Here is a 22,124-nt window from a genome sequence, read left to right as displayed (position 1 = left end):
ATTACATTAATTTATTAATCCTTGTCAGTCATGAATGTCAAAAAAGTACTACTGAGAGCAGGGAAAAATTTAAATCCTGCAGTTCTTATTTACCTCGCTATAACAGCATCTGAATAGCTCAGAAACATTGGCCAAAAGATTCTTGATACATTACAATAAATTTTATCTTTTGTTTTTGTTGATTTTTTTGGTGGCTGTTCTTTTTGTTGATTTTGTTATTGTGGTGGGGTTTTTTGTTTGGGGTGTTTTTTTTTGGTTTTGATTTTGGTTCGGTTTGGTTTTTTGTTTTTTTTTTTTTTTTTTGGTCCTTTTTGTGAATTGCTGCATGTTGCAGGAGGTTTTTGGGCATCTAGGTAAGAAAAAAATATTCTCAGTGCAGGGAAATTTTTGCTAACTCAAGAATATATCTCCAGAGCATGTATAAACAGATTTTCCAAAGCCTCAAAACTTGGCAAATTTCACTTTCTGAAGTATGAAAAAAGTTGCTTTAAATTATTAATGCAACCCAAATGATACATTTTTCCCTAGTTACATTCTAAGAGGAGAAGAGCAAATTTTGCTTAAATAACATTTTACAGTCCAGGTTGAAATAGAGCTATAGCACAGAAACTATATGTATTCTACCAGCAATCTGTTCACTCAAAAATGAGAGAAGTCTTTGCAGCTGAATAAGCTGTAAAATAATTGGTAATCTAATTCTTGTGGGATTTTTTTATTGCCATGAAAAAGCTTCTAAAAGCAGACCACACACTGGTCATGATTCTGATGAAATGAAAAAGAAGGTAAGTAGTCAAATAAGTTATAGCAAAAAACATGGCATAAATTGAATTTTTTAGAGGATTTGAATACCAGTTTTATAGTATTTTAGAATAAAGATGGGCAATAGTGCAAAATATGTGAAAACACCCATAAAGTTTTTCATATTAACCCTCCTTATATAATGAAAAAAGCTTATAATCTATAATAGGCTCAAGTTTTCCTGTAATACACTCTGAGAGAATTTTTTGTGGGTTGGTCTTATGTCATCTTGCATCAGTAGAGAGTTCAAATCTTGTTACCATTTCAAAATACTTCCTGTTTCCATTTGTATAATTGCACTGAGAATCAACATTCTTAATAGATTAAGCTATTAAAGAAAACCAATAGAAAAAAAAAAAGAATAGATAATTCTTATAGCTAACAGACTTTTTCCAGTTTGTTCTAAAAGTTCTCTAAAAAAAAATCTAGCAAACCAAACACAACCACCCCCCTTCCCCCAAAGTAGTTCAGATTCCCCTGAAATGATACAGGTTTGACTCTTGGTGTAGGGCTTCAGGCCAGCGTCAAGTGGAATTCTCCCCAGTAAATAATCAATCCCATTCAGCTGCAGCACGACATGCAGCACGAGCCATGCTACTCCTGATTACATGGACTGGGTGGTAAAGCCCAGGCTGAACAGGTGCTCCATTTTGTGATGCTTCCATATTTTGTTGCTAATGAACATAGGAATACTCATTTGATCCTATTTGCTAAAAACTTACTTGGAATCATCTAGTCAAGCTTGAGGAAAGAAGTTTTTGGTGTTCAGGTGTCTGGAGACATCTTTGTCTGTGTAGCAGTACTTAATGATAACAGGGTTGATATGGAACAGGAGAAATATGAAGCAATATTAATTTATTGCTACTGATATCTCTACCATTTCGGTTAAATAAGACTATTTGGTGTATCTCCCCTTTCCCAACATGTCCACTAACATCTATTCAGTATTGACTCGGAAAAAAAATAAGGCGATAACAAAGTGGTTCTATGTTACTTCTTGCTGTATTTCTTCCTAATCTTCTGATACTGAAATAAATAATGTGAGTTTTCCACTTCAAGAGAAACATTTTTTTCTAACAAGGCTTTTTACTCCTCCATAACAAAGATGATCAGAGCCTTGGCAGGGATGTGATCTGTCCAAGTGCCAGCAGAGAAGCTCCAGCCTGATAGCAGACCCAAAGCTTCTGGTCTGATGGGTGATGGTGGTGCCAGCTGTTGTGTCTTCTCAGAGATAGGAATGTGGATCTCACACCACAGCAGGATTTCTTCCCTTTGCAGCAGTCAGCAGCTGCTGCCAGGAGCAGCAGTGGTGGCATTGATTCTAGCTGCTGCTGCCCAGCTCAATGCCAAGACACATAAACTGTGGGATGTCTCAGCAACTCCTCCATGAGGTAGTAAGATAACATGAGAAACATGAAGAGATATTAAAGAGCAGATGATAAACCATGTTCAGGAAACAGCATTTCTCCAGAAAGAGGCTGAAGTTTATCAAAGGGAAAATGTCTCCTGGAGGACTTGCCAAAGTAAATCTCTTTGATGCAAATGGTTTAAGCAAAGACCTTCACCTTAATCTACCGTGTCGTGACCTGGTCTTCTGATGCAGAGAATTATCATGGGTGTTTTCAGAATTGTAGTGGTGTGCAAGCCCTCCAAACCTAAAATAAGTACTTAGAGCATTCCCACTTCACCACTCTGATCTTAGTCACCTACATTTCTCTTAAATTTAATAATACCTAATACCTTTAAACTTTGCTGCTTGAAAATGATTCAGTGCCTTGTGAAAGACAGATTAAAAAAATTATATTTCTCATAAACAAGTTTCTTTCAGCTTTACAGTTCTATTATTTTGCCTGTGCTAGAAGGGATAATATCTATTATAATGAATGACCCACAAAGAGCTTGCCCAAAGGGTAGTACAAAATGTAGAAGAAAAGATGAGTGTGTAGCTGTTGAAATTAGTATTTTCTTGCAGATTGATCTCTCTGCCAGTTTGTCACCCTGGACATTTTCAGTTTAGTTTATTTGTGTTACAGTAGAAGTGACAATGTAGTTAAATATAGCCTCTGAAAACAATGTATGCCTATTTCATTTGAATTCTACTGTTCTTTCATTAAACATTTCTTCATCTTTGCAGAGCCAAATTCTTAAAATAATAAATCAGAGACACCTAAAGTTCTTGCCAAGTCAAATATCTATAGTTTCTGGCAATTATGTAATTTCCAGATTTGCTGCAATGGCTCTTGCTGATAAGTCAATTGTCATAAAAAGAAATGTTCCAGACCAATCTTTATTAGGGCGTCCTTCACTGATCTGTGTAAAATAATCCCCCTCCTGCCCCACTCTCTTTTAGAAAAGAGAAAACATAATTACAGCTTTTTCCCTTGCTTTGAATGACTCTTCATCATAACAATTTATATCTGGAAAATGTCACAAGAAAATGTGAAAAAGGTAAGTTTAAACCAAAGAAATCAGGCACTGCTGTTATTAATAGAGCAGCTCAAGAATGTTTCCCATGATGTGTTATAAGGGCTCTGTCTTATAATAAAATTTAACAGTGATGTATTTCCCTTGTTCTCAAGTTGATTTTGTATTAGAAGTCCAGACAAAAGTAATTTGTAGCAAAGGTTTCTGATCCAATGTCTGTATATGGAAAAGACTCAAAGGACTTCCATGCCCATTTAAAAGCCCTTTAAAATGATTAATGACTAAATGCATTACAAATTATCAAGTATTTCACACTGACAAAACAGAGGACTTGTCATGAGCTTTGGCCAAATTTTTCCTCCTTAGTATTTAGAGTTAAATATCTCATAAATAGTAATTTTGAGCCCCTATTTAGAGTAGTGATAAAGGGCAGATTAAATAAAGCCCTGCACCTTTTTCCCTTATTTTTTACCTTTCTAAATGTAGTTGTTTTATATTTAAATGGATGTTTGAAACCCTCATTGCCACCTCCAGTGCAAAGCATTCCCTGAGTCCTTCCTTGATGGCAAATGAGGAAGAACAAAATTAAATCCCAGGATTTAGATGCAAGTTCTCGATTTCTTGTCATACCTGGAAATGATTCTGGCACCAGCTCTAAAAAAGAAGGCACTTTCTGCACTTAAAATCAAATTATTTACTTTCCAACTCTCAATAGTTTTTCTCCTTCAGTGAAAAGGCAAAATTAGAATATGTAGAAATGGGACCTATCCTAACTAAAGAAGTTGGTCAGTCTCATTCCCCACACTGTATTTGAAATAAAGTCCTAAAATACTGTTGTTGGTTTTGCACAGGCAGAATTGTCGAGTATTAACACAAAACACGGCAAAGACAATCACAAGCCCTATATTTTTCAGTGGTAGCCAAAAAAGAAAACTCGTTATATTTTCCTTTACTTGTAACAGCCATGTTTGGCTCTGGTGGTGTTTTGGGCTCCTCAGTGCTGCGATGGTGGCACAGGAAAGCAGAGATCCCCTGGCATGGAGGAAGGGCAGGCACAGCAGTTTGTTTCCTTTCTTTGCTCCCGTGGCCCTGCTGGCATCCCCCAAAGGCTCTCTCGGGGCACTGCTCTCTTCACCCTGCACAGCTCCCTGCTCACAGCACGCCCAGAGCTGGCAGTGCCTGCCAGGGTCTGCCAGCTGCCACACAGGAACACCCAGGGCCCAGTCCAAAACCTGCTGACAGCTAAGAATATATCAAATTATAATCGCTATTACACATATTTAATGACGGTGTGTATATTTACACAACCTTATTAGGTCATTTGCTTATGTTATGCTGAGAGCTGCTACCTGTCAACAAATGTGATAAAACTTCTGATCCTATGTTTGAGATCATTGGTACCTTTTTTTGCAGCTGCAAGAGGTTTGAAGCACACATGGGGAGAGCAAGAACAGAGTTATCTATAATCTCAGAAGCATTGTGGGGATCACAACATGGAGGAGACCAATTAATCAAGCACAAGAAACGATCAGCCTGTGTAATATCACAGAGCAAAAATGTGGACCCCTGTATGTCTCTTTATCCATTATCATATTATTTTCCAGTTTCTGTTTCTTTCTACAAAACATTGATTTTTCATCCATGCATGTCGTGCCTCAATACTGTGCATATAATTCAATAACTCTTCTGAAGTTTGGCAGGTTTCCAGCTGCCTTTGTGTCATCTTTATGAAATTTGAAAATATTAGGGTTGTACATATTATCTTTTGAAGTGATGATGTGATTAATTATCCTGCAGCTCTCATTACCCACAAGGGGCTAAGAAATTTATATCATATGCAAACTCAACTGTTTAGTGGTTTGTCCAGGGGCAATGCTAGGGTCAAAATTAAAAATGTTGAACCTCTCTCTTCCATCTTTCATGCTCCCTTGCCCTCTCTTTATTAGCAAGATCTCTATAAGACATAAACAATCAAATCACACACACAAAAATGTAGGTATTTATAGGCTTAAAGGAATATCTCACCCAATAGAAAAAAAAGTCAGCATTCATTCAAATGAGCTTAAATTCATCACAATGCTATTTTAGGAATTGTATGAAATAATTCTTTTCAAGCTTCCATTATAGCAATGCCAAAATAATACCACTTCAGCACCAATATCACTCCACCCTATTGATTCATTTTATCACTCCTAAGTGTTGTAGGTGAGGGCTCAGTGAGCTTTCAAGGTGAGGTTCTCTGACTGATCCCCCACCCTCTGGTCCAGGGTTTGTCTCTGGGGCTTGACCTCCAGGTGGAGGCTATCTATATTCCTGTCAGTAACTCTTTGTCTGCTGGCTGGGGGTCCTGGAAACCTTTGCCAGCAAAGTTTTCTTTCTTCCCAATGTTGTTGGGATGCTGGGCTGGACAGACAGGTCCACAGCAGTAAATAACACCAGGCTGGGGAAGGACTCAGGCCTGAGCCCATGACTGCTGCAGTGCTCTGCTGTCAGGGTGCTCCTGGGCACGATGGAGCTGTGCCACACAGGGCTCTTCCAACCATACCCAGACTGCTGCAGGGATTTAGTGGGACAGGTGTTGCTTCCAGCAAACTATTTTCCATACAGACACTCTGCTTTTGGAAGCAAAAAATGTTACCCTTGTGAACATGAGTTGTGCCCTGCCAGCAGTCCTTAGAATAAAGGAATAGTCCCCAAACTGGTTTTTATTGTAGATATGACATAAAACTCCACTGAAGGCTGCACACCTCTGCTGTAGGTTGTGACTGGAAAACAGAGAGGCACATCCAGGCCAGTGGAAGTAGCACAGTCCATGGTCCCTCTTCATCTTTTCTCACATCCAAGTGCTGGAGCACAGAAGGAATGCAAACAGTCTTACCTGAGCTCACAGACAGCAACTGGAGCAGCAAGAAAGAGGTCAAAAAGAGGAGCAGGACACAAAATTTATAAGAGTGAGTGCAGCAAGTCTATTAACCTCTAATAATCCTGCTTTTTTCTTTTTTCTTTTTTAACAGGGGTATTAGGGGTATTTCCATGGTATTAATGCATCTCCCATCACTATATTCAAGTATTAAAATATGGATTACAGTAACATTAAAATTGCTCATATGGGACCCAAGAGACCCTTTACACTTTGCTGAATTACAGGAATGCTTTCAGTGAAGTAGATTAATTGATGTGACTAGGGGAAAATCAACTCAAATTTATGGCTAAAACAAGCTAGATCTGATGGATGTGTGTGTGTGTGTAAGACTATACAGTTATCCTAGCAAGTAAAAAACTGGGTTTGCACCACAGTTATCTTTTGGGTCTGTGGAAGTGATATAAAATATCTCAGCAAAAGCAGCCTTACGGTTGCAGCAGAGCCAATATCTTACAGCTGTGACTGTGCTAGGAGAACTGCCATCAGTGTGGTAGTAAAAAAGAAACAGGCAGGAAATAGGTTTCACATTCTGGCCAAATGTAACAGTATGGAAAAATGTTTATGTCCTGAATCAAGACAAAGCAGTCAAAAATCTAAAAACATCATGAACTATAAATCCAGAAGATACGGTTTTGGTTCAAATCAGCTGTAACATTTTGTTTTGGCAATTTGGAAATACTTTGGTTGTTTTCAATATGTACTTTGTAATTTAAGTTGCTTACATTTCTTCACTAAATGTAATTTTGAGACATAGAATGGTCATTTTTAGAGACAAAGTCTTCATAACTTCAAAAAACATTTGCAAATGCTTTTTAATCCATTTCCCAAAACCAACATTTCCCCCTGAAAAAATGTTGTATGAAGTAATCAATATGTTCTAATTTGAGAAGTAGAATAAAAATGATCCTGACCAATTCACTGATGTATCCATAATGACAGCAATTTTCTTTGGTAAATGAGGCTTGGAAAAATTCATATAAATTAGACTCACGTATGTGGGTGTTGCAGGACTGGCAATGATAGTTTTACATGTTTTGATAGTTTTGTAAACTCTGTCTTCATTTGCTGCAGTTGATTTTTATTTATTATTTTCTGAAAGTATTGGGGATTCTTTCACCACACTCACAGAAGTCAATGAGCAGAACTATTCCCACCACTTAGTAATGATTTTGGATTGATTTTAGGTTTGAGATGGACAATTACAGCACCCTAAATACTATGAGAAGGTAAGTCAGATTGAAATAAAAACTGGAATGGAAACTGTAAACATTTTTTTCAAAGTTGTATCCTCTTTTTGTGGCCAGTAATATTTGAGAAAAATACATCTGAGGAGGCATTTTGACAGAACTTTCTGATATATGTTCACTTTCCTCCAGAGGATGACATATTCTCTCATTAATGCATGTGCAGAACACTCACAACTGTGCACATAAGACATTCACTGCTGTTCACAGCAGAACTAATATTAGCTAACATAATGCCATGCATTTAACAGAGGATAAATGATTTACAAATGTGATAACAAAGGCTGGCTCCAGACAAAGAGTTCAGTTTCCTCCATGGTCAGTAGGGAGTGGTGGGTTCTCCTAGGGGACAATCCAAAGCAGAAATTTCCCACTGGAACTCTGGCAGGGACAACACGACTGGACTGACAGGTCCTTGCAGGATCCCTGCAGGCTCAGCTCTGCAGCACCATGGCCTCATTCCAGCACAGGGAGGGGGGTAGGTGGGGGTTGTGTTTCTTTCACTTGTACATCAGTATTTTATCCCAAAGGAAGTGCAATCCATGGGTACAGAGGACATCACATACTACTTCAGTTTATACCCTGATGAAAAAAGTTGTGGGGCAAACTGCAGATTATCTTTCCCGCTGTATGGATGCACATGCTGGGATCAGGGCTGCAAGGGGCACAATGAAGTACCCTCATGGTATTGCAGAGTACTGCAGAGTAGCCTCTTGCTCTCCAGGACCTCTAACTCCCTCAGTCAGATACAAATGAAGTATAGCATGGATTACTACTTACTTCTGAAGTTAGCTCTGGATTTTCTGTCCCTCCAAACTCTGAAAAACATCAGCTGTAAACCCAGATATTGTTTCTTTATCATCTGGAATAAAATGCAAGCACCATTGAGCAATATCTTGCGTCTTAATTTTAATAATGCATATCCTTTAAAATATGTTATCTCCTGAAAATAAATGATGGAATTGTTTTTTATAGACCAGCTCTTTACTGCTGACTATGTTAAAATTAAGCTTCTCTGGAGACTGCAGGTATTTATGACCATGACCACATCAGTGCTGATCAAACTGCTTTGGTTGATATGGATGTTTTAGACCTTCCCTTTTGTAACTATCTGGGAAAAGTTCATTTTCATATAGAAGTTAATACTTAAATAGTGTCCTTGTTCAGCTTATTTTACCCCAGCATCATTTTCTCTGTATGGTCTTTTGCTGCTGAGCTATAACAACTAGAAGAAAATGACTTTGCAAAAATGGAGAGAGAATCTTGAGGCCATTATGTTTTCTGATTCCAACTGTTATTTTATATACCTATAGAAATTATATGTTAGCTAAACCATCTGCTAAAGTCATGCACAAGCTGTTGTTTAACAGGGTCTGCAAATGATCAGATAGAGCCTCACAACCAGGTCACTCAGTCATTACAAATGCATTTCAAATAGGATAATTTGACCAGCTGAAAGATATATACATGTATTTTCTGTGGAGAAAAACACTAGAAACTCTTTGCCTGTTAGTAGGTTTTAACCTTGAAAATATCTCTAGAAAGAGACTGGTGTCCAAACCACAAAATACAGAGCTGGATTTTAAAATTCTTCAATTTGGGGGATCCGGTATGTAGTTTTAGTTCTACTCTGTGTTGAGGGGGAACTAATTTGTGAAATTTAGAGCTGCATCTGGGTTTGAGTTGGAAATTAATCCAAGAATGGGGTTATGTACTTCCATAAATTTTGGTTCAGACCCCATTTCTAATTATTGTCACAACTGAGAAAGCACTGATCACTAAATGCACGTCATTCAGGAACTCTGCCTGAGTATACTTGCACAAAAGTTTCACTTTACTCAATTGGAAGCAAATGTAGTTTTTTTGCAGCCAGACCTGGTTTGGCCATGAGTAAAACTGCTTACAACTCTGCAGAATACAAAAATGGATCTTTAAGGTTAACAGGATATGGCTTCCAGGAGCAGTCAAAGGACATCTCTTACCTTGGACTTTGACTAAGAGAAGCTGAGTTTATGTGTTTGTATCTCTGAAAGCTTTTGCTATTTTTGGTTAATTTCAGGAAGAACTACTAAACATACCAGGTTTCTACAGTTTTTATGTAGGGTCTGTGTGAGGGTCCTCTTTGAGGAGAAAGCTGGAATGTGACTGTCAAAGGAGTTGTATTTACGGATAAAAACATGGTATCAGTCATTGTTAACCCTCTCTGAGGAAATGGAGAATCTATCCCTGAAATCCCAAGCCATAGGAAAACAGATTTAATTAGCTTTGTTACTTTGAGGACCTTTGTTTTGTTTTGATTTTGGGTTTCAGGGGTTTTTAATATTTATGTAACAATTATGCTGTGGTTTGAAGCTTATTCTTTGCACCTCTCATGCTTCATATGATATTTTGATTAGAGAAAACATTCCTAAAGCTACAGCTTTAGAGTGAAGTCCACTTCTTAGGACAGTTCATGACAGATCAGTAAAATAAATATTTATGAATATCTTCCTAGGGCCCTGAATTTGTAGCCGAGGATGATGCTGTCAGTTCAGTTATTTAGAGAAATATGAATATATAGAATATAAGCATTTCCAAGAACAGATGCCTTAATTAATTTTGATCTTTGAGAAAGGAGAATTCACTCATGTGGAATTGCAAATGGATTCAACTTGTGTGAGGAAATCTCTGATTTTTGTGAAGTAAGCTATCCTATTTTACCTACTAGAAATACCTTAGGAGATAAAAATGAAGGTGGCATGTTTCAATTAATTGTGAACATAGTTTACCTATTCCCTCTCAGAGGAAAACTGCCTTCTCAATTTGAAAACTTTGCATACTTTGAGAAGAAGGCCATAGGAATTGCTACAGTAGATCAGCTCCATTGTTGATATAATCCAGTAGCCAGTACCCAACAGCAACCAGTGACCAGGAGATGCTTCAAGGGAAATATGGCTCATCTCCTCTTTCCTCAAGGTCTCCCAGGATAATTCTGTTTTAACATAGGAACTAGAGAGGGGTTTGTATCCAGATTAGTGAGATTTAATATGTCACCTTTATAACAATTCTGTGTAAAAGAAGAGAGGATACGGTGTGCTTTTAAAGGGTTAATGCTGACCTGGTGATTGTCCAGCCTGAGTTAAAAGGGTTTATTTTGCTGTTCAGCAATAATGGAGCCACAACAAGATTGGGTTATTTTGAAGGCTTAACTCTGGACAGTCCAACACTCAACATGCCTACTCATTGCTCACTACCAAGATTTCATTAAAGTTCCAGGATTTAAGGTTGGAAAAAACTGCATCATATTCAAGTTCTGATTAAGTGAAATGGCCTTTTTTTTAAAATTTATTAAAGTTGAAAAATAAAGATGACCCAAGTAGAATTTTAGATTTTACCTCTCTGCACTTTATTTTATACATATCTGTGTTTAACATCAAAATAGCAGATGGATCCAATACTGGAAGGGGCCTATTCTCTGGTTTAGACATTCCCGAATTTCATAAAATCAGCCTCAGGATATTGCTGTTAATACGTCTGAGCATTCATCCAATTTGCCCTCAAACCTAAATTACAACCCTAACCTAGATCTGGACACTATCAGCCCATTCCTAATAAAAAAAGTGGACTTTCTTTTACACAATGAATAGTTTTATCAGTTGTGATCCTTTGAGGCCAAATATCCTTACATAATGATTATTCTGTAGTCTTTTATGAGCTCTCTTTTGTAGTTATCTAAATGCACTTTATGAAAATAATTTCTTACATGTCAGCAAAATGCATAGTTGATACCTTATTCTTCATGAATAGTTCAGTGCCCAAAGATATCTGGAACCCAAAACACAAAGCTGTTCTGTTCTTCCTAAGATAAAACCCTGAAATCTAATCACTCTATTTCTGTGATTAAAAAAAAAAAAAAAAGTTGTTTCGCAATAACTGAATTGCTAATATATTGGGCTTTTTTCAATTTTTTTGTTATCCTGTGAGTTTCATAATAGCCACTTGGCAAATGTAAGGTGATGTGAGTTTAAATCAATGAGCCTCTCAATGCAGAATGCACAGTGTAGAAAATAAAGTAGTGTGAGGGTGACACTAGACTAAAACACAGGACACAGAGATTCACCTCATGTATTGATCACAGCTTCCTGGGGTGACCGTGGACATTAACTCCTTGCATGTGGAGTCTCTGATAATTTAGAGGACTAGTGGCACTTCTTTATTTCTTCCCTGTCTGATCTTGAAATCTTTATAGGCAAAGCTGCCATTCATTAGAAATCACTATATTATCACTGATCATCAGGCTTTGAGCTCATCTTGAGCATGTTGATACAACTGGAATACAAATTTGAAAGTAACACTGTAGGAATATTACATATTTATCTTGTATAGTAAACTAATTAATAGGAAGACTTACATTAAAGTTTTGAGGTATTTCCTGTCATCTCATGGAAGCCAAAATATAGTCACTAAAATTTAAAGTGAGTTTGTGTCCTGCACGGTTTCTGCCAGAGCTCTAAGGAGCTTTTCTCTCTCACAGCTTTAAGGAGCAATCCCAGGAAATCCTGCCGGCTCCATGCAGCACTCTCTGTGTAGCTGAGCACTCAGTGACCACTGGATGGCTGCACTTCCCTTCAGCATCTCCTCGCCCTTGCTCCATCCTGTCATCCCAGCATTATGTGCTTATTAAGATGAACAATGGAAGGATACACCCAGAAATCTGGAAGTATTCAAAACCCAGGCTTCACTGTTCTCTTATATGTACACTGTGGCCCATCAGCCTCTACACTGAGAAGTTACAGTGCTGTTGGAAAACACCATCAAAGGGTAATAAATGTGCAGGGGAGAAAGGGAGACACAGAGATGAGTTAGCAATAAGGTGACCATATTCTGCACATTTACCTTGCTAGTCTCCATGTCCTGGCCACTTCCCAGTCTGATCACTTCTGCTGGATATCCTACTAATTCATAACTATTTCAGATTTTGATTGCCTTTCCTATGCTGGTACCCATCAAGAAGTTCCCTGCCATGTTCTTGGAGGATGTCCTGGTTACTGATATGGAGCAGGGATTCTGACCTCTACCACCCAAAATCTCTTCATGCCAGCCCCATTAGAAGATGATCTGTTACATTAGAGAAGTCACATGTGTGAAATCATCAGTGTAGCTTCACAGCATTCTCATTTTCAGAGATTAAAAGTTCCAAGCCAAACTTGTAACTGACGATCTGTTTAAGTTCTCTCCCAAGAACTTTTGACACCAGGAGATTTCTGGTTCAATAGCAAGACAAATAATAAGAAATTACAAACAGCACCAGTGTGACCAGCAGAGTAAGCAGCTCAGCTGCAGCATATCCTGTGGTCCTGAGAACTGGAAGAGCATCTATTACTTTCTTAATAATGAGTGCTGTAGACTGCTATGAAAAACCCACATTGGAAATGGTAGCAGGGAAGCTTTGGGAAGAGAGAAAATATTCTGATTGTTTCTGTGTTTATCCTGAAAAGTAACAGTCATGACTCTTTCTGCCTGATACTAACTAGTCTTTTGTATCATGGGAGGACTTTTTTCTTCTATTAACTGAAACAACATAGGGAAAATGTATGATTTTTTCTTTATGTGAGAAAGAAAAATAAATGCAGGATTAGAGCAAGGCACTGCTGTTAACAGGAGGTGCCGTAAGACAGAACTGGCAGATGCTAAGTTTAAAAAGGAAAAAGAGAAAAAAAAGCCTGTTAGTAAAAGTGGATGTGCCAATAATTATGCAGCAGGAGTGGATAGATGTGTTAAGAAAATACCCATATGCCACAATCCCATTTTAAGTGCAGAAAAGGTCTTTTGTTGTGGCTCACTGAAGTCAGGACATCAGAAGGGAAGGAGAAAGCAGTTGGTGTGTTAGTGGAGCAAATGAAGTCAAGGAGCTAATTCTGGGTCTTGTATGCAATGCAATTTCCAGTCTCTGAATGCAGCTGGAGTGAAAGAAAACTTCTCAGTCTAAATATAGCGTTGGCTGATTGCTATGTGCTGTGCAGTCATGCTGAAAGGTTTCTGTCCTGATAGTCATGTGAGTGGAGGCTCTTTGCAACCAGGCACTAGTGCTGTGCATTGCTGTGTGAGAGGATTTCCTGCTGCACTGAGCAATTTATGCCAAGAGCTTGCAATATTCAAAGGCTTTGATTCAAACTACAGCCTCTGCAGTCTTGGCCATGTCTGCTCATGGAATTTAAAGGACAAAGTTTAGGTGAACATTTTATTTAAAGATTTAAAGCTTTTCTGTAGACTAAGCATTCATCAGTTCACCTGTTGAAGTATTCACCCGTGTCCCAGTTTGTGGGGCATTATTAGCCCACATGCACAGGCACAGCTGGATCTGCATGGCATGAGGGGGTCCTGGAAGGTCCCATGGACTCTTCCTCATCACCTAGTGTAAAATGTGAATAAATGGAAAAACAGGATTCAGCTTCTTGGATTGCCATTTATCTGGTCCTGTCCCTCAGGTGAAAACAAGGGCTATCTTTGGGCAGGTAAATTATTAACTCAATAGAATATTTATTCTTCCATCTTGTCAAGTGGGGATAATGTACCTTATCCACCCCTGTAAATGACTTTAAGATATCTGGATAAAAAGTTCTAGTTAAACACTGAATGTTTGGAGCACTCTGCCATCTGACTATGCCAGATGCAAACATTCACCCCTGTTTGTTCAATAAAATTGAAGAAGACAGAATCAGAAATTTGGGCATTATTTTTTCTTTTATTGAGAACTTCTGCACACAGATATGGAGTAATAGTGCCATTTCTCCTTTGGAATAGCATCTTCTGAACACAGGAGAACTACTATTCCTCTCTCAGTTTCTTCATTCTCATAGTTTTTCTTCATTTATGTAGTGATTAAAACTAGGGCTTGCTAAGAGGAGGTCAGAGTTATTATTTTGTTGTTTTAATTTTGAACTTCTGAGTCTCCCAGGTTTAAACTGTAAGAGCAGTGCCCGTATGATACAGCTGCTTTCCATATGTTCTGGAGGGAGGAACGTGTGATTGTGAGGAATATGATGACATCCAAACCAATAAAACATTCATCCCAAGGTGAATGGGTGTATCAGTTATATATTTAGACATTCACTTTTACTGGCAGATGTAGAGCAATTGAAAAGCACAAAACCATAAGAGGAGGAAAGATCATAAGGGTCTGTGAGGGAGACTGACAGGGATGGAGGAGAGGGCTCATCATGAGCTACAGTGATGAAAACAGTGGGAGGTACAGATGAAGTGGAACCACTCTGAGGTTCTCCTTGCACATACTTTATACTAAGAATGGCTCATTTCCAAAGTTTTTTTGTTTTTGTTTTTGGTTTTTTTTTTTTTTATTGCCAGGAATAACTGTTTCACTATTGATTTGCATTTTCTCCCTTAAACCCCCTGTCTCTGTTCTCAATTTGTTTTTCTATCTCCTATCCCGTGTCTCATTATCAGAGTCCAAAACACCTCTAAAATTGGCACCAAGATAAAATGATACTGACATAGATCAGCCTAGGATATCCAAACAGCCCAGCCCAAGACAATCCTATGATTTTGACATATCATAATGGACCACTGTTAGATGAGTTTGTATCTTTGCTATACGTAAAGAAAGAACTCAGCATAAAACCAACCTATCCCTCTGGTGCTGCTTCCCTTGTGGGGGAAGTTTCTCCCTAGACAGAAAAAATCAAGTCCTGTTTGGAACTTTAAAATAAAGTACCAGTGGATGTGAGCAGTGTAGAAATATCTCTCTGAGGTGCCATAGAACATGCACATCTGGACTTTGGGAGCAAACACATAAGAATTTTCCATAAGAAGTAGTACCATTCTCCTTTCCAACTTTTCTTTTAACAACATCTACTGCTGCAGTTATGCTGAGCCTCTTCTGGTCAGCCTTTGCTGAGCACATCATGCCCAGCTGAATGAGACAGGGCTTTGGTTTCCTGAATTATTAATTCTTTTGGAAGTGTAACACATCTAGATGTTTGAAATATGGAGATATTTTGAGATTCCAGAAGTATTTTTTCACTTGGCACTGTTATTCTAGCATGGTTACAATCACATAACTGTAAATGTCTTTTATTTCTTTTAGGTTAAAGAAAACGTCAATTACTGAGCCAAGTAGTACATTTAGAGGATCAGAAATGAAGAATTGGTAAAATTCCATAAAAGCAACTGATAAATAAGCAAATAAGCACTTGACAATATATGCAATAATAAATAGTACAGGCCTAGGTTTGAGCACAAATATAGTCCTTTAAATTTATTAATCTACATGTGAAGCAAAGTCACTGGTATTTTTGCAGATCATTCAAAAAACGGCATATCCAATTAATTAAAAAAAAAAAAGTCCTTAAATCTGTATCAATACCTGTAAGAAAACTGAAAAGTACTACATGGAGAAATTTCAAACACAATCTGACTGGGTGTAACTGTTGAATGTATCATATAATGCTAATGTTTGATGCAAGGCATGACTGTGTCTCTCTAATCTGCAGTAGCCCCTAGGCACTTTTTCCTTAAAAAACCACAATCTGTAGTTGTGTCTGTTAATTGTAAAGATGGCTCCAGGACTGGCCAATAACTTGTCTATTCCCTGGTCAATGCCTCTCCCACCTTCCTAGGAACCATCTCAGGTAGGCTGATGAAAAGCCTGATGGTGACTTGCTGGCTATACAGTCAAGTATACAAAGGAACTGGTCTCAGCAGGTGGAATCTGAAGGGTCACCCACCACATGTGCCTGGGACAGGCCTGGAAGACATTTATACACTGTATAATTCACATACCAAAATGGAAATGGGTATTTGTCTGAAATTCCTAATACAATCAGACTTTGCTGGTGGTGTTTTCTTCAAGGCAGCAGGTTTAATATCTTCTTGATGCTTGCCAGATGTATGGTCTGATGTAGATCATCAGCTGAGTGCTTTGTGCTTACAAGGCATTGTGGAACACATATATTTACAGTGCCACATTAAAACTCAATTGGCTACTGCTTTCCCTCAGAAGTCACTGTAAGCAACATGCAAGTTTTAAAAGAAAAGGCCATAAGGATGTGTTTATGCTCCAATGCAGAGCTTTAGATTGACTTCTAGTGAAAGACTGAAGGAATTTCAGAGTAATTAATAGTCTTTCTCTGATTGTTGAGGTGATCTCACCTGTGGCTGACTATGGTAAAATACATGCACACGAGAGAGATGTGGATCAGTCATGCAACAGAGCAGATCCAGGATCCAAGTTAAGATATGGAAGGATTACCAGGTGAATCTCTATGGAAAGAGGGGTACTTAAGCAAAGCATGAGGACTTCATGGCATAAAAAGAAGGGTGTGCTGTAAATATAATAGGTTTTATATTTTCTTTCCTGTTTTTAAATAATACCAATTAAACCAACAGAGTTTAATGGCATTATATTTATAATTTGCAATACCAATATATGTGAATTTAGATCTTTGTGTCTCACTACACTCAATACTAGAGGTTATGGTTGCATTATTTCATCCATGCCTTAATCTTCATAAAGAAGGTCCAGCTGGCCAAGGGAATCCTTTTTATCCTCTCAGAGTGCTGTTCTTTCCCAAGGTTTCCAATGTACAATGTCGCAGAGGGAGGAGAAATGCACCAGACCAAACAATCCAAAACAAAAACCCACTACCTAAACAGAAAACAAGCAAATAAACAGAAGAACGCTTGAAGTTATTCATCAGGATGGAAAAAAATATTTATCTGATTTCTTCAAGGAACAATCTGACATTTGAGACTGAAACACATCCGCTCACTAAATCCAGAGCAGTTGATTCTCCTTGCCTACTGCCCCCAAATTCCATAAGAACAGAGATTTTCTGAATCTACATTCATTAGAGAACCATCAATCCTTAACTTAGTGCCTATAAGTTTAATCCTAGCAGCTGTCTGAGAATGCACTCTAAAAAGTTACTGAAGTCTTCCAATTGATGAGGATGTGATCATCTCCCCTTAGCATTTTATCACTGGCTGACCTTCCAGCCCATGAGCTTTTGGCAGCAGGCTGATGTCAGCAGTTCTGCTCACTCTCATCCCTGTGCTTGCATGGTGTGATACTCCCTCACCAGAAAGGAAACCCTCACTCAAGGCCTCATTTAACAGCAAGGGGAGCAGAATACAGAAAAAAATTGAAGCATTTGCTTGTAGTTGTCAGTGAGCTAAGCAAGAGAGAAGTAGAAATTTGCTTTAATTTGGAGCTTTATAACCATCATAATGATGTGGTGAGGGGAGTTCCACAGACATTTTCCTAAGTGCAATTCAGTGGGTGTGAACAGATCCTGTGAATACCTCAGAGAGTCCTGCCAGGGCTCCACCAAGAAACAGTACATCTCCCTAGAGCATGGCAGACTTTTCAAAAGCAGTAAATTGCAGATTTTGTTCCTTACAGGACTTTGTTAAACAAAGCTTTACATCTGCAGATTTAAGCATTTATACAAGTTGAGCTTTTAGCTAATAATATTTAAATAGGGTTTGGAATGTTGTAGGCAGCCAAAATTAGTCTTTCCTCTTAACATATGGTATGATATAACAGAACATCTAAGCCTTTAATCTTGCTAAGTAGGAGAGAGAGGGAGAAATCAAATATTTTTTAAGTCAATAAGCAGCTGATAGCAATATTATATGCATGTGAAATACAGCAGCTAGGGTTGAAGAAGGTGTGTTTTTCAACTGCAAGGAAGAACTTTTATATTATGGATTGCTCAACAAAATCCAGGTATTTAAAAAATCCCCTGGAATAAAAGCTAAACTAACACATATAAGACCAATGATTCCTTTTAGCGTTCTGCAAAAAAAGTACACCTAAGTATGCCAAGCCATAAAAAGTCCCCCAGATCCAGTGTGTGACAAACCATTATAGAGTAAACCCACAGACATCAAAGGTTTTGTTCATAAAGTTAAGCACAGGCATTTAGATTGCAGAGCCAGAACCAGAATTTCATTTTCTGTAAGTTGTTTATTCTTTGCCTAAGACAGAGATTTCATGAAGAAGATTGAAACTGCAAAGTTTCGTATTCAGCTTCAGGCAATTCTGATGTATTTGTTTGAATTCAAGAGGAAGAAAATTTCTACAAAGTTTTCTCTAATTTCTCTGAATTTTTATTTTGGGTACAGTTGATTGCATTCCTGATCTTGCAAATACTTTATGCATGTTCTTAATTTTGTAAAACCCTTTGATCTGTGAAACCATAAAAGTTTACTCTTGTGTGTTAACATTTGAAGGACCAGACACATCAGAGTAGCAATATGTGTTTACTTTGAGAAATAAAAAGGAACAACAATACCAGAAGCTGGAGTATTTCACAATCTAAAACCAGACAAATTCTCCTTTGGGGCACATCTAGCAAATCTCAGTTCCCACGCTTTTCTCCAAAACAGCACTTGAAGTTTAACTACTGAATTAACTAGGTAGCTGCTTTAAATGAGGATGTATGCTTGGAATGTCATTGCTAAATCTCTGCTTTTCTGATGTACAGAACTCCAGGACTCTTCTCCCACAGTGCAAAAGTGGGAAGACACATGGGACTGCCCAGGTGTGCCAGTCCCATGCAAACCTGCCTCTGAGAGGAAGTCTAAGGGAGAAAAAGAAGGAAGAATTAATAGGAATTAACTCCTCAATAACCCAGAAATTGTGATTTGTGTCATGTAAGAAGGGACAATTCTGCAGCTGTTTATCACTGTTGGGGCTAAATCCTGCCTTGCTCTTCCTGCAAGGGGAGAGAGAGTGTACTCTGCCAGAAGGGGGAGAGAGTGGCATTGTGTAATCAGGCTTCTGCTGGTGCCCTGCAATATCAACGCACTCCTATGGAGGAGACAGCCAACAACACAAAGTAAAGCATGCATGTGCCTTGCTACGTCTGTGCAAGACCTATAGATATCACTCAAGGTGTGAATGGACTCTAAACAAACCAAATGGATAGATATCGTCACTCTTCCATGGCTAAAATCTCATTTGTTTAAATATCTGCCACTTGTTACTAAAGCTGTGCCAAATAGAAGATTGCACAAGGTAAAAGATAGAAGTAATGTTCTTAATTAAAGCAGATTCTTAGAATATTTTGTTTGATAAACAAGTCTCAAGATTACTTTGTTCCTTAAAGAGGCAGTCCTGTTGATTTTGTACTAATCTGGAAGATTTTGGTCACTTGAAAAAAAACCCCAACTATAAAGTCTTTTTATCTTTATTCCATTTTCCTCTGGCTTTATTTTAAAAAATAATTTCCTTATCTGCTGTGCAGCCTCTGCTCAGTCCTTATCAGAGATATGTTTCTTCTTCAACACTATCAGCATTAGTACATGTGCTGAAGTTAAGCTATCTCTGTTGTCTAGAAAGCAGTTTCTTTGCTGGCTCTAGGCTTAAAAGAAAAACAAAAAAAAAGCTTGGCAAACTTATTTTTAAACACTGCCTGGTATTAATGAAGCATTCCCAGCTGTAAAGCATGTAACACCACAGGTGAATTGCAAAAGTGACATTAATTCTGAGATGCTCTCAGAAGTCTGTTTTTGCCTTCCTGACACAGTGGTCCCATCCTGACACTGCTGTCTCCTCTCTGCCAAGCAGTAGCAGGCGACGAGCCTTTCGTGCTGATTTCTCTTTGGAAGATCAATCAGTAATGGTGAAACTGGGTTTAATCCAAGAGTAACTGTGCTTCATTTACTGTCTTGGGCCAGAGGCAGTCAATCAACAAGTATAATAAAATTTTCTGTGTTTCCAGAAAGAAACCTGACTGCTTTAAATCAGGGACCAAACCAGAGAGTAAAGCCTTCAGCTTTTCACATAGTACCTAACCCATATCTCTTTTTTCTATACAGAATTTGGCATAATCTAAAAACTAACTGTCCCATGCTTCATCTTAGATATTTTCTGGCATGCAAAGACAAGTGCAACCCTGCCCCACACACAGAGGAATTCAGGAACCCTATTTAATTATCCTCCTGTGTAATGCTGTCTCTGAAATATATTTCTTTATGAAACATGTATGCTACTTCAGCCTTAGATTTCACAGGTCCTGCTGTAAAAGATGTTTAACAGCCTGAGGAACAAAGCAAATTTTCAAACATCAGAAGGGTCTGGCGTGACAACATATTTGTGAGACTTGTGTGATTAAAGGGGGGAATTTCAGCACCATTATAATATTAAAGTACATTGAAAAAAAAAATCTTCCTTTCTCCTCAATGGAACAGTTTCATACTAAGAGGCATGAGGGTGTAAAAATTATTTTGGCAGGAGTACTTTCCTCTGCAAGACATAGCTATTTAAGCCTTACAGGACATGGTGATATTCATATAGCAATTTTCCAATCCTGTCTTGTGTTGCTACCAGATATTTCTCCTCTTCTCTTTTTGTGTTTGTGGAGGGAAGGAATGAAAGAAGGAAGAGGACACAATTATAGAATGAGACAATTTTTTCCCCACTGATTGAAAACAAAAAAGGCTGAGCTGGGTTCTTTGACCCCTCAATCATATCATGGGTGTCAAAAATAAGATGAAGCTGAGAAGAGTAAGAATTAGCCACCTCTGTCAGAATAGAGGAAATAAAAATAACACAGGTTCAAAACACCATTTGGGAGAAAGGCACAGGGGGAAGTGGATATTAATTTATTTTTATTTTCATCTGCCAAATGAAATCAAATTCACTCCCAGAAGGCAGTTTGAAAATAAGTCTTCTAAGGCAACAACTCTCCTGGCTATATAATCAAAAAGGATAAGAAAGATTCAAAGAACTGAGCTTTTCATGTGTGGCTATGTCCATAAAAATGGGTGCAGGCTGTATGTTGAATGGCCCAGACATGAACCATCTGTGACTTGGAAATTACTGAGCTGTCCTAGCACCCAGTTCTAGTGTAAATAGACACTAAAACATACTAATGTGCTGTGTGCTGTCTGAAATGGAGATAGATTGTGTCTGTCTTCTCAGAGAATAGACAGAAAAAGGTCATCCTTTCCATGCAGTCATGTGCAGCATTATCGTTAGCTCATGATGCACATTAGCCAACTAAAAGGAAATGTTTCCAGGAAAGTAATGGATCTGTTAGTTCCTCTGGTTCAGTAGCCAACTTTTCCTTTTGTTCCCATGATGATTAGTTCTCATAACATATGAGAAAAGTAATTCCCTTTGTCTAGAAACATTAAATAACCATATCATTAGTAGTTCAACACTTGGCAATTTGTAAACTAGGTATTAACACTCCAAAGTGAAGAATCAGTGGCTGTCTAAGACATTGCAACAAAACTGCATGGCCAGTTATGACTTTTAAATACTGGAGGAGAAAGAGAGCTTTTTTTTTTTTTCTTTTGCAAATTAAATATTTTTTCTGGCAAGAATTTTAGCAAATTCTTCTCTTTTTAATGACAGTTCTCGATTGTTTTTTCACCATCTTTGCATGCAACTAAGATGCTTCGCCTCCCAAACAAACAATGAAGATTTGGAACTGCAGCCAAATCAGTGTTTGGTGACACGCTCATAAAACCATCAAGGAATTTAGATTCCATCCAGCAGCTCATGTCCACAAGCCAGCTCATTACACCTTTGCTAAGAACCATATACAACTTTTTGATATCCTTTTACTGGAGTGGCCCCAGAAAAGGTGTCAACAGCAAGGCAAGAGAAAAAGGATTAATTTAGGGCTCTCCTTTTGAAGGTGAGGTTACATGATCCTGACTCCACATTAGGTAGTGGGGACAGCAAAAGTATCTAATTTTCTGAGGAAGATGGAAGAGCAGGC

The 22,124-nt window shown here is 38.1% G+C and overlaps 1 long non-coding RNA gene across 3 annotated transcripts in view; it reads right to left on the bottom strand.

The window, feature by feature from the left end:
• Positions 1-9,829: 9,829 nt before the first annotated feature.
• The window catches only part of LOC110467973 (uncharacterized), a 63,782-nt gene continuing 51,487 nt past the window's right edge, over positions 9,830-22,124 (bottom strand). For all 3 annotated transcript variants that reach the window (XR_014953569.1, XR_014953568.1, XR_013339621.2), the window contains exon 3: positions 9,830-22,124. This exon is cut by the window's right edge. This is a non-coding gene — a long non-coding RNA (uncharacterized LOC110467973).

This window comes from Lonchura striata, chromosome 3 (genome assembly GCF_050655825.1).
Source record: "Lonchura striata isolate lonStrDom1 chromosome 3, ASM5065582v1, whole genome shotgun sequence".
Taxonomy (NCBI): domain Eukaryota; kingdom Metazoa; phylum Chordata; class Aves; order Passeriformes; family Estrildidae; genus Lonchura; species Lonchura striata.
The sequence above is the reverse complement of the archived record's forward strand: the minus strand, read 5'-3'. Positions and strand labels throughout refer to the sequence as shown.